Below are 13146 nucleotides of genomic sequence, written 5' to 3'. Positions count from 1 at the left end.
TCTCTACTGGTTTAGGCAGGAACGTTGGATTTCACTTGGTTATTTGGTAGCGCTTTCCATCACAGCTCGGTAACAACGAGGGGGTAATAGTGCTTTTATACCCACAATGCATTTGTCACCCTATGGGGAAAGCTGCTATACATTTTCCCTTCAATCCCCTAAAACGGACTGAACGCATTCTTAGCGCTCCTCATTCAAACCGTAGCACGCAGCTACAGTAGCGGCGAGTATCCCTTTAAGAAAACGCCCCAGTGCGGTTACGCCTGTGACCGCCATTAAAGAAATTGAAGCCGTACAGATAAATAGAGAAAGGTGAGAGATAAGGAAGAAAAAATAGTGCCGGACGATAAAAGGAAGAGAGAGCTGAGAAGATGGAGCGCACCGTGGAAGCAGAGAGCTGAGAAGATGGAGCGCACCGTGGAAGCAGAGATTGTAAGGGACCACTTTGTTTTTCATGGGCTGATATGATCTATCTTCCACACATCACACAGCACATGTCAGGGGCTCAGGACTCTTTACTGGATAAGCCCAGCTGACCATCACAACATCTCTCTCTCTCCCTCTTTCTCTCTCTCTCTCCCTCTCTCCCTCTCTCTCTCTCTCTCTCCCTCTCTCCCTCTCTCTCCTCCCTCTCTCTCCCTCTCTCTCTTCTCTCTCTCTCTCTCTCCCTCTCTCTCTCTCTCTCCCTCCCTCTCCCCCCCTCTTTCTCCTCTCTCCTCTCCTCTCTCCCCTCTCTCTCTCCCCTTCTCGCTCTCTCTCTCCCTCTCTCTCTCCCACTCCCTCTCTCTCTCCTCCCTCTCTCTCTCTCTCTCTCCTCTCTCTCTCTTCTCTCTCTCTCTCTCCCTCTCTCTCTCCTCTCCCTCCCTCTCTCTCTCTCCCTCTCCTCTCTCTCTCTCTCCCTCTCTCTCTCTCTCTCTCTCTTCTCTCTCTCTCTCTCCTCTCTCCCCCTCTCTCTCTCTCTCCCTCTCTCTCTCCTCCCTCTCTCCTTCTCTCTCTCCTCTCTCTCTCCTCTCTCCCCCCATCTCTCTCTCCCTCCCTCTCTCCCCCCCATCTCTCTCTCTCTCTCCCTCTCTCTCCTCTCTCTCTCCCTCTTTCTCCCCCTCTCCCTCTCTCCCTCTCTCTCTTTCTCTCTCTCTCCTCTCTCTCTCCTCTCTCTCTCTCCTCCCCCCCTCCCTCTCTCTCTCTCTCCAAAGAGCCCACCACTTCAGTGTTGGTCAGCCGCCATCAATCTGGGTCCCCAGCACAAAAGTATTGACGTTTCCTTGTCAGCCTGTGCAGATAGATGCTGCCATATTATTTTGGTTCAGCCCCCAAATCTGTGGCCCCACAGGTCAGGGGCCTGTTGGCTCTATCGATTAACCATTAAAAGGCTGGCTAGCCTTTGGCTCTGGATCCTGGATATTACACAGAGGAGGCAGAATGCATGGAGGTGTTGCTGGTGAAAACTTCCCCCCCCTCCCTCGTCTTCCCTGTGGTACTTGACCTTTCGAGTGGCCGTGTTGGAGAGCCTCTTCTGCTCGCCGGAGGAGCTCACGGCCTGTGCTTTTTTCATCACCGCTGCATTTTCAAACCACCTATGGCGCTGTCACAACAGTCAATGTAGTAAATGTCAGTCATCTTCTTTTCTGCTCTGTCCGGCGCCTGCAAGGTGGGAACACGCCTGCAAGGTGGGAACACGCCTGCAAGGCGGGAACACGCCTCCAAGGCGGGAACACGCCTGCAAGGCGGGAACACGCCTGCAAGGCGGGAACACGCCTGCAAGGTGGGGGAACACGCCCTGCAAGGTGGGAACACGCCTGCAAGGTGGGAACACGCCTGCAAGGTGGGAACACGCCTGCAAGGAGGGGAACACGCCTGCAAGGTGGGAACACGCCTGCAAGGAGGGAACACGCCTGCAAGGTGGGAACACGCCTGCAAGGTGGGAACACGCCTGCAAGGAACACACCTGCAAGGTGGGGAACACGCCCTGCAAGGTGGGGAACACGCCTGCAAGGTGGGAACACGCCTGCAAGGCGGGGAACACGCCTGCAAGGTGGGGAACACGCCTGCAAGGCGGGAAACACGCCTGCAAGGCGGGAACACGCCTGCAAGGCGGGAACACGCCTGCAAGGTGGGAACACTCCTGCAAGGCGGGGAACACTCCTGCAAGGAGGGAACATGCCTGCAAGGCGGGAACACGCCTGCAAGGTGGGAACACGCCTGCAAGGTGGGAACACGCCTGCAAGGTGGGAACACTCCTGCAAGGTGGGAACACGCCTGCAAGGTGGGAACACGCCTGCAAGGTGGGAACACGCCTGCAAGGCGGGAACACGCCTGCAAGGCGGGAACACGCCTGCAAGGCGGGAACACGCCTGGAAGGAGGGAACACGCCTGCAAGGTGGGAACACGCCTGCAAGGCGGGAACACGCCTGCAAGGAGGGAACACTCCTGCAAGGCGGGAACACGCCTGCAAGGTGGGAACACGCCTGCAAGGAGGGAACACTCCTGCAAGGTGGGAACACGCCTGCAAGGTGGGAACACGCCTGCAAGGTGGGAACACGCCTGCAAGGCGGGAACACGCCTGCAAGGCGGGGAACACGCCTGGAAGGAGGGAACACGCCTGCAAGGTGGGAACACGCCTGCAAGGCGGGGAACACGCCTGCAAGGAGGGAACACTCCTGCAAGGTGGAACACGCCTGCAAGGTGGGAACACGCCTGCAAGGTGGGAACACGCCTGCAAGGTGGGAACACGCCTGCAAGGTGGGAACACGCCTGCAAGGCGGGAACACGCCTGCAAGGCGGGAACACGCCTGCAAGGCGGGAACACGCCTGGAAGGAGGGAACACGCCTGCAAGGTGGGAACACTCCTGCAAGGAGGGGGAACACGCCTGCAAGGCGGGAACACGCCTGCAAGGAGGGAACACTCCTGCAAGGTGGGAACACGCCTGCAAGGTGGGAACACGCCTGCAAGGAGGGAACACGCCTGCAAGGAGGGAAACACTCCTGCAAGGTGGGAACACGCCTGCAAGGCGGGAACACGCCTGCAAGGAGGGAACACTCCTGCAAGGTGGGAACACGCCTGCAAGGTGGGAACACGCCTGCAAGGTGGAACACTCCTGCAAGGTGGGAACACGCCTGCAAGGTGGGGAACACGCCTGCAAGGTGGGAACACTCCTGCAAGGTGGGAACACGCCTGCAAGGTGGGAACACGCCTGCAAGGTGGGGAACACGCCTGCAAGGCGGGAACACGCCTGCAAGGCGGGGAACACGCCCTGCAAGGAGGGAACACGCCTGCAAGGAGGGGAACACTCATGCAAGGTGGGAACACGCCTGCAAGGGAGGGAACACGCCTGCAAGGAGGGAACACTCCTGCAAGGTGGGAACACGCCTGCAAGGCGGGAACACGCCTGCAAGGATGGAACACTCCTGCAAGGTGGGAACACGCCTGCAAGGTGGGAACACGCCTGCAAGGTGGGAACACGCCTGCAAGGTGGGAACACGCCTGCAAGGTGGGAACACGCCTGCAAGGCGGGAACACGCCTGCAAGGCGGGAACACGCCTGCAAGGCGGGAACACGCCTGCAAGGCGGGAACACGCCTGGAAGGCGGGAACACGCCTGCCAAGGCGGGAACACGCCTGGAAGGCGGGAACACGCCTGCAAGGCGGGAACACGCCTGCAAGGAGGGAACACTCCTGCAAGGTGGGAACATGCCTGCAAGGTGGGAACACGCCTGCAAGGTGGGAACACGCCTGCAAGGAGGGAACACTCCTGCAAGGTGGGAACATGCCTGCAAGGTGGGAACACGCCTGCAAGGAGGGAACACTCCTGCAAGGAGGGAACACTCCTGCAAGGTGGGAACATGCCTGCAAGGTGGGAACACGCCTGCAAGGTGGGAACACGCCTGCAAGGAGGGAACATGCCTGCAAGGTGGGAACACTCCTGCAAGGTGGGAACATGCCTGCAAGGTGGGAACACTCCTGCAAGGTGGGAACATGCCTGCAAGGTGGGAACACGCCTGCAAGGTGGGAACACTCCTGCAAGGTGGGAACACGCCTGCAAGGTGGGAACACGCCTGCAAGGTGGGAACACGCCTGCAAGGTGGGAACACGCCTGCAAGGTGGGAACACGCCTGCAAGGTGGGAACATGCCTGCAAGGTGGGAACATGCCTGCAAGGTGGGAACACGCCTGCAAGGTGGGAACACGCCTGCAAGGTGGGAACACTCCTGCAAGGTGGGAACATGCCTGCAAGGAGGGAACACTCCTGCAAGGTGGGAACACTCCTGCAAGGTGGGAACACGCCTGCAAGGTGGGAACACGCCTGCAAGGAGGGAACACGCCTGCAAGGTGGGAACACGCCTGCAAGGTGGGAACACGCCTGCAAGGTGGGAACACGCCTGCAAGGTGGGAACACGCCTGCAAGGTGGGAACACGCCTGCAAGGTGGGAACACGCCTGCAAGGTGGGAACACGCCTGCAAGGAGGGAACACGCCTGCAAGGTGGGAACACGCCTGCAAGGTGGGAACACGCCTGCAAGGTGGGAACACGCCTGCAAGGTGGGAACACGCCTGCAAGGTGGGAACACGCCTGCAAGGTGGGAACACGCCTGCAAGGTGGGAACACGCCTGCAAGGTGGGAACACGCCTGCAAGGTGGGAACACGCCTGCAAGGTGGGAACACGCCTGCAAGGTGGGAACACGCCTGCAAGGTGGGAACACGCCTGCAAGGTGGGAACACGCCTGCAAGGAGGGAACACTCCTGCAAGGTGGGAACACGCCTGCAAGGTGGGAACACGCCTGCAAGGTGAGAACACGCCTGCAAGGTGGGAACACGCCTGCAAGGTGGGAACACGCCTGCAAGGTGGGAACACGCCTGCAAGGTGGGAACACGCCTGCAAGGAGGGAACACTCCTGCAAGGTGGGAACACGCCTGCAAGGTGGGAACACGCCTGCAAGGTGGGAACACGCCTGCAAGGAGGGAACACGCCTGCAAGGTGGGAACACGCCTGCAAGGTGGGAACACGCCTGCAAGGTGGGAACACGCCTGCAAGGAGGGAACACGCCTGCAAGGTGGGAACACGCCTGAAAGGTGGGAACACGCCTGCAAGGTGGGAACACGCCTGCAAGGTGGGAACACGCCTGCAAGGTGGGAACACGCCTGCAAGGTGGGAACACGCCTGCAAGGTGGGAACACGCCTGCAAGGTGGGAACACGCCTGCAAGGTGGGAACACGCCTGCAAGGTGGGAACACAGGCGGGAACACGCCTGCAAGGCGGGAACACGCCTGCAAGGCGGGAACACGCCAGATATGACTGAATCAAGGGGCGTTGCAATTCACTCTTATGACAAAGATGAAATCTTATATGAACCTTATGAAAAAGAACTAAAGTAGGGTTATAAAACGACAGTGATCCTAAAAGTGGGAGCACCTTACTGCATAAGGTCGTAATGTGTATATCACAGCCAAACTTTAAAACATCATACAGTTGGGGTCAGAAGTTTGCATATACTTAGGTTGAAGTCATGAATGTAATTTTTTAACCATTCCACAGATTTCATTAAAAAAAAAAATGTTGCAGTTTAATTTAGTTTGACTCCACGGTCATGGAATCCTTATGGATGACCTATCACCTATCACTATCACTGTATATATATGTATATATATATATATATATATATATATATATATATAGATATATATAGATATATATATATATCGATTATGATTGCAAGTGACAATGAAGATATTGAGAAGTATGTTTTTGTTTCCATTGACAAGTGATACTGTATATGCACTGTCATTGTGTATTCATTCAATTGTGTGAATACTCCTTTCTCATGGATTCTTTTTCCAGACGGCCGTCCTTTTCCATGTGTTACCCTTTCAATGAGATGCAATCTCTGTCTCAAGAGAAGAAGTGGAATATTCTGAGGTATACACCAAATATATTTGATGAACACATTTCTAATTTGTGCAGATGAGACAACAGAATATCTCACCTTAGAAAACATAAATGCTCAAAACAAATACAAAGGAAGAAAAATCCTGATAACATGAAGACAAATTGCTTTGCAGAATCTACGGTAAAAATAACAACCAATAATAAAATAACAATGGCACGCATACAATAAGGAAACTGAGATAAATGAAAATAGCCCTGTGGCGGAAAATAAAGTGTGTGTGTGTGTGTGTGTGTGTGTGTGTGTGTGTGTGTGTGTGTGTGTGTGTGTGTGTCTGTCTGTCTGTGTGCGTGCACGTGAATTGTAGTGCCTGTGTGCATGCGTATAAGAGGAGGGAAACATTTCGCAGAGGGAAGGAAAGGGAGAGAAAAAACCCGTTTTGGCTGCTCTGCAGGTGCTGCTGATGGAGATCTCCTCACGTCAGCTTTAACCTTCAACACCAACAACACAGCAGCTTGATCAAAGCCAACGACCTACTTTCCCTCACCTCATTCAATCCTGCCCAAATATACCAGAGAGAGAGAGAGAGAGAGAGAGAGAGAGAGAGAGAGAGAGAGAGAGAGAGAGAGAGAGAGAGAGAGAGAGAGAGAGAGAGAGAGAGAGAGAGAGAGAGAGAGAGAGAGAGAGAGAGAGAGAGAGAGAGAGAGAGAGAGAGAGAGAGAGAGAGAGCCGGAAAAGGGGAGGAATCCCCGGGGGAAGAAGCGTGACGGCAGGGAGGAAGATGCCATAAACATCAATAGATGGTAAAAACAATGGCACAGGTAGCAACCCCCCCCCCAAACCTCCCCACCACCCCCCCTTTATTGTGGCGTTCATGAAACATTAACGGCGAGGACGGATCGCCGCAGAGGATGGTGGGGGTGGTGGCATCGCGCTCGGAGAATAGCGCTGATGAAAAGCCCCCAAATGTGTGTGACAAGGAGTAAATATTGTATTGAAAGATAAACAAGGTCTTCATTATTCATGGCGACGGGGAGACAGACAGTCTGTCCCGTCCTCCGGGAAAGGGGGGGGGGGGCTCGAGTTTGGCATTTTGACGATGGCATCAAGATGGTCAGTGGTGGTGGCGTGAAGGTTAGAGAAGCGAGATTGTGACCGGAAGATCGTCGGTTCAATCCCTGGTACCGTCGGCAGGATAAATCTGGGTGTGGAAAGTGAAAAAGTAGCGACCCCCCCCCCCCCCCCACTCATTACCTCCACTGAGGTGCCCTTGAGCAAGGCCCTACCTAAAGTGTTCTGTTCTCTGAATTCCTATGGGATGCTTTAATTTATTTTGCTTTGCGGTTTGTGAGTTTTTGCTTTCGATGGTAATTCTCACAATTCTCATCACTCATGTGTCGGGATATGAAAATGCACCTGCTGGTATCTCAATTAATATTAATTCTCGTCTAGATCTTTTGTGAACCCCCAACCTTAAAGTTCAAACGTCGCCCATGCTGCTCCGTGGCCAACAGATCAGACTGTGGTTGCGCTGGCAAGCTGCCAGGTGTGAATGAGTGTGAACTCTTTGAAAAGAGATGGAAATCTCAATGTGATTATGTGCCAGCAAACTGCCTGACCACGCCTCTTTTTAAGACCGAGATAGACCAGAACTGCAACGCGTCATCGCACTGCACCGCGCCCCTTTTTGGGGGAATGCGGAAATCCTCTTTGACTCAGGCTGAACGGACATGACGACAGTCCAGTCAACCTTAATTTATTCATATATCTCGACCGTTCAGGTTCGGGCAAGGTCGCAAAATAATTAGTAGACATGTTTATCAAACCAAAAAAACACTTGAACCCGAAATGAATGAATTGGTATTTTGTCTATGCTAGCTAAAAACACGGCAAAAATACCATCACAACAACGCTATTCATTCTTTCTATCCCTCAAAAAGGGGCGCGGCCTTGACGCTTTGGATGTGCAGTTCTGGTCTATGGGTGCAAAATTTAGACGGCGTGGGCGGGCGCTGGACGTTAAACTGACAACTGCGTGGGTTGCAGTGGCACGTGCACTGGCCTTTGCGTCGGGTGGAAAATAGGGGAACTCGTATCTAATTGAATGCCTGTTTAACTGGGACTGTAAATTCATGTAAATTCCCTGCACATTTAATGCCTATTTAACTTAGCCTGTAAATTTCATGTACATTCAATGTAAACTCTTATTTAACTCTGACTGTAAATTCATGTAAAATCCACTGCCTATTTAATGTCTATTTAACTCGGTCTGTAAATGTCATGTAAATTCAACGTAAATTCATATTTATCATCCACAGAACACTTCACCACTCAAATGTACATATTGTATATTATTTACTCGATTTGATTGCACTTGCAACTTTGTGATTGTCTTTAGTTATCTTCCTACTTCTTATCTCTGTATATTGATGTGACCGCTACACTGCATACAGACACTAAGACAAATTCCTATATAACTTGCATACTGTGGCAATAAAAGTGATTCTGATTGTGATCGCGTGGCCTTTATGACTGGGCCGTGGAGCTCACGCCATCTTTATTGACGCGGTGCAGCGGCACATTGTCGGCTGCTCTGCTTTCAGCAGCTCCATCATCCCCAACAGATCCACACTTGAGATGCAAGTGGGACAGAGTTATGTTGTTGATTCCCCTTGTTGCCAGGATATTAACCAGTCACATGTAGGTTTATATGTATGTATAGTGGATTCTCATTGGTCGCTGGGCCTCTCCTCGGCATACACTTCCGGTTACTGTGCCAGTACGAGAGGATTGAGCCCACGAGCTCGAGCTGTGCCTACACATCTAACTTGGCCGTCTTACGAACTAGGGGTGCACCGATCGATCGGCAAGCAATCTGTATCGGCCGATATTGACCTCAAATATTTGAATTGGGGACGGCTTTAGCTCAGGAGGTAGAGCGGGTCGGCCAATGACGCAAGGGTTGGCGGTTCGATCCCCGCTCCCTCCCAGCTGCTGTCGTAGTGTCCTTGGGCAAGACACTTAACCCCAAATTGCTCCCGATGGTGTGTAGGCACCCTGCGTGGCAGCCTGCCGCCATCGGTGTATGAATGGGTGAATGTAGACTACCTACTGATTGTAAAGCGCTTTGGATAAAAGCGCTATATAAATGCAGACCATTTACCATTTACCATTTACCAAATATGCGATCAGCCATTTTTTCATATACATATATATATTTTTTTTAATTAAAAAGAAAACCCTAAAAGGCTTTCCAATGATATAAAATACAATGCCAATTGGTATTATTAAAGGGGAGAAATAATCAACCTAAAATAACGTTTCCAAACTTTCTTTGAGGAGTTTATATATCGGTGATCGGTGATCGGTAATCGGTGATCGGTCGATGATCGGTTGGGCAGATATTTCCCATAGGTGATCGGCAATCGGTGATCGGTGGCAAAAAACGTGATCGGTGCACCCCTATTACGAACTTATTTCCAAGGTGCTGCTGTGCTGCCGTGGCAACTTGTCGAGCTACTTGTATAGCTGTGATAAAAGGTGACACCATTCAATAATAAACGAGACTCAAAACGTATGGCTGGACTGCTTACTCTTATCTCAAAGAGCACGTCTCCCTAGTTGAAAAATTTAGGAGCGCATAAACAAGTTTAGGGGTGCAATCAATTAACATTTTATGAAATAATGTGAGGAGACATTTATAAGCAAAATGAGTAAATTTATTTGAATATAAAAGGCAGTGTTTCCAATTCTTTTCCAAGGAAAGTAGCTATTGGCTGCTCAGAAAGTCACTCGAACTGGCGTAGCCCGTTTTTACAGTCCATATGGTTTTAACATGAAGTGCTGACTCCGCCCGCCTGGGCCAGATTTGGTGTATGCCGTTAACAATTACAGGTGAACCCTATCCTCACCGATCTCAGACAGCGGAGGCAGGGAGCTGCACTCTGTGTGCGACAGTTTAAGTTTAAGTTATCCTTTATTTATCCTTATGGGGAAATTCATCCTCTGCATTTGACCCATCCTCTAGGAGCAGTGGGCAGCCACTGTGCAGCGCCCGGGGACCAACTCCAGTTCTTTTTGCCAGTGCCTTGCTCAGGGTATTAACCCTAACATACATGTCTTTGATGGTGGGAGGAAACCGGAGCACCCGGAGGAAACCCACACGAACACGGGGAGAACATGCAAACTTCACACAGAAAGGACCTGGGACGGACCGGGGTTCGAACCTGGGACCTTCTTGCTGTGAAGCAACAGTGCTAACCACTGAGCCACCGTGCCGTCCGGACAGGCAGAGAGAAAGAGAGAGAGCAAACCAGCATCCACTTTACCAATTTATTAAAATGCTTTTGGGATTCAACACAGTCACATTGCATCCCATGCATGGTTAGAAAAAGTCACCAGATGAGTTGCTAATCACTTTTGAGAAATAAAGTCCACTGGGGTTTTTCATTTCATTTCTGCCTCAGAATGTATTATTAATAATTATGCACTTAATTAATTATATTATACTTTAAACTGTATAAACGGTACAGGAAGTGAGACAAATGACCCATAGCTGTTGAGAACTATCACTCCTTTTTTGTGCCCAAAATACGTCCCCAGGGCCAGAGGGGGCGAGACCGAGACAAGACCAAGACCGAGGAGGGGCGAGACCGAGACAAGACCAAGACCGAGGAGGGGCGAGACAGAGATGAGACCAAGACCGAGGAGGGGGGAGACCAAGACCAAGACCGAGGAGGGGCAAGACCGAGACAAGACCAAGACCAGACAAATGCGAGACCATTTTCAAGAGCATTTATACGCGACCATTTAACCTTTAGACTATTGCTCTGCTAACAATGAAATAAATCATTAGCCTACATGTATTTAGGAATGATAGTAAAATATGAATGGCTGTACAGTGTACTGTATACTCAGTGACAGAATGATAGTAAAATATGAATGGCTGTACAGTGTACTGTATACTCAGTGACAGAATGATAGTAAAATATGAATGGCTGTACAGTGTACTGTATACTCAGTGACAGAATGATAGTAAAATATGAATGGCTGTACAGTATACTGTATACTCAGTGACAGAATGATAGTAAAATATGAATGGCTGTACAGTGTACTGTATACTCAGTGACAGAATGATAGTAAAATATGAATGGCTGTACAGTATACTGTATACTCAGTGACAGAATGATAGTAAAAGATGAATGGCTGTACAGTATACTGTATACTCAGTGACAGAATGATAGTAAAAGATGAATGGCTGTACAGTATACTGTATACTCAGTGACAGAATGATAGTAAAAGATGAATGGCTGTACAGTATACTGTATACTCAGTGACAGAATGATAGTAAAAGATGAATGGCTGTACAGTATACTGTATACTCAGTGACAGAATGATAGTAAAAGATGAATGGCTGTACAGTATACTGTATACTCAGTGACAGAATGATAGTAAAAGATGAATGGCTGTACAGTATACTGTATACTCAGTGACAGAATGATAGTAAAAGATGAATGGCTGTACAGTATACTGTATACTCAGTGACAGAATGATAGTAAAAGATGAATGGCTGTACAGTATACTGTATACTCAGTGACAGAATGATAGTAACAGATGAATGGCTGTACAGTATACTGTATACTCAGTGACAGAATGATAGTAAAAGATGAATGGCTGTACAGTATACTGTATACTCAGTGACAGAATGATAGTAAAAGATGAATGGCTGTACAGTATACTGTATACTCAGTGACAGAATGATAGTAAAAGATGAATGGCTGTACAGTATACTGTATACTCAGTGACAGAATGATAGTAAAAGATGAATGGCTGTACAGTATACTGTATACTCAGTGACAGAATGATAGTAAAAGATGAATGGCTGTACAGTATACTGTATACACAGTGGACAGAATGACAAACACCTTATGACCTATGAGTCCTCCCCCTTTGTGGTTTGTCTCCAGCCACCTTGTTGACCTGTGTTGTCTTCCTTTGTGCATGAACGTGAGGGGAGGAGCTACAGCGTTAGAAACTTTCAAACTGCAAGCTTATTGGTTGCGATTGAAGGAGGGATTTTTACACCCAATCACAGTAAAAAAAAAATATATATATATATATATATATATATATATATATATATATATATTTTTTTTTTTTTTTATATATATATATTTTATATATATATATATATATATATATATATATATATATATATATATATACACAGGCAAGTAATGATGTCACTGCAGTTGTGGTCTCGGCTGGTCTTGAAATAAAATCCCGAGTCCGGCTTGACCGAGACCGATGGAGGGCGAGTCCGAGACGAGACAGAGACCATCAAAATCTGGTCTCGAGACCAAGACTCGAGAGACCAAGACCGGTCTCAAGTACTCCCAACACTATCAATCCGGCCTGCAACTCAGAGGAAAACAAAACAGCCCCGACAAAATCAATAAAAGGCAGCATTATGTTAATACAATGATTAAAATAAGCCAGTTACTGCTGTTCATCTTTGATCATTGTCAAACAGCCTGCCTTGAGTCCATATTTATAACATCATGCAATGTGTTTCATCAGTGACCTATGCAATGGTGCACATCAGACAATTGGCTAATTTAAAACTTGATAGTGCATTTTAAGTGGGTTATTATATGAAAGTAAATATCTCCATAACCTCAGAGGACACCAGATTGACGCATACAGTAGCTGTTAAAACAAAAAAGAAGAAGTCGTCCATCAGAAAGTTCTTGTTTTTGAAAACGAGACCCAGGTCTGCTGGGCTGGCAAAAATCAGTCTACCAAATTCACTACTATGTGTTTCATGTTTCAATTCAATGTTCCTAATATGTGGCCCTTCGCTTAGATAACTAAGGCTGGCTTTACACGGTGAAACTTGCACGCAACTTTAGTTGCATGCAACTTAGGTGAAACCAAGTTGCAAATGAATTGCATGGTATAAACCCTTCTGCAACTCACTTGAAACTTCTGTGAAACTCAGCCGCGACAGTTGCACAGCTCTCAACTTTGTGGAACTAGTTTCATGCAACAGCCAATCAAAATGCTGATAACCAGTGAGCTGATCACTAGGCTCTGGCTGTCTAAATCAGTGCGCAGTCTCAACAAACACACACAAGTAGTCTACATGCCATGGCAGGACGCAGCGAAAATGCGAAAAAAACGATACAACACCTCCGAGTCCGAATTGATATTTTCCAGCGAGAAAACGATATGAAATACGATACAAAGATGCAGAATGACAATTCTCA

This window comes from Poromitra crassiceps (genome assembly GCF_964638095.1).
Source record: "Poromitra crassiceps genome assembly, chromosome: 16".
Taxonomy (NCBI): Eukaryota; Metazoa; Chordata; class Actinopteri; order Beryciformes; family Melamphaidae; genus Poromitra; species Poromitra crassiceps.
The sequence above is the reverse complement of the archived record's forward strand: the minus strand, read 5'-3'. Positions refer to the sequence as shown.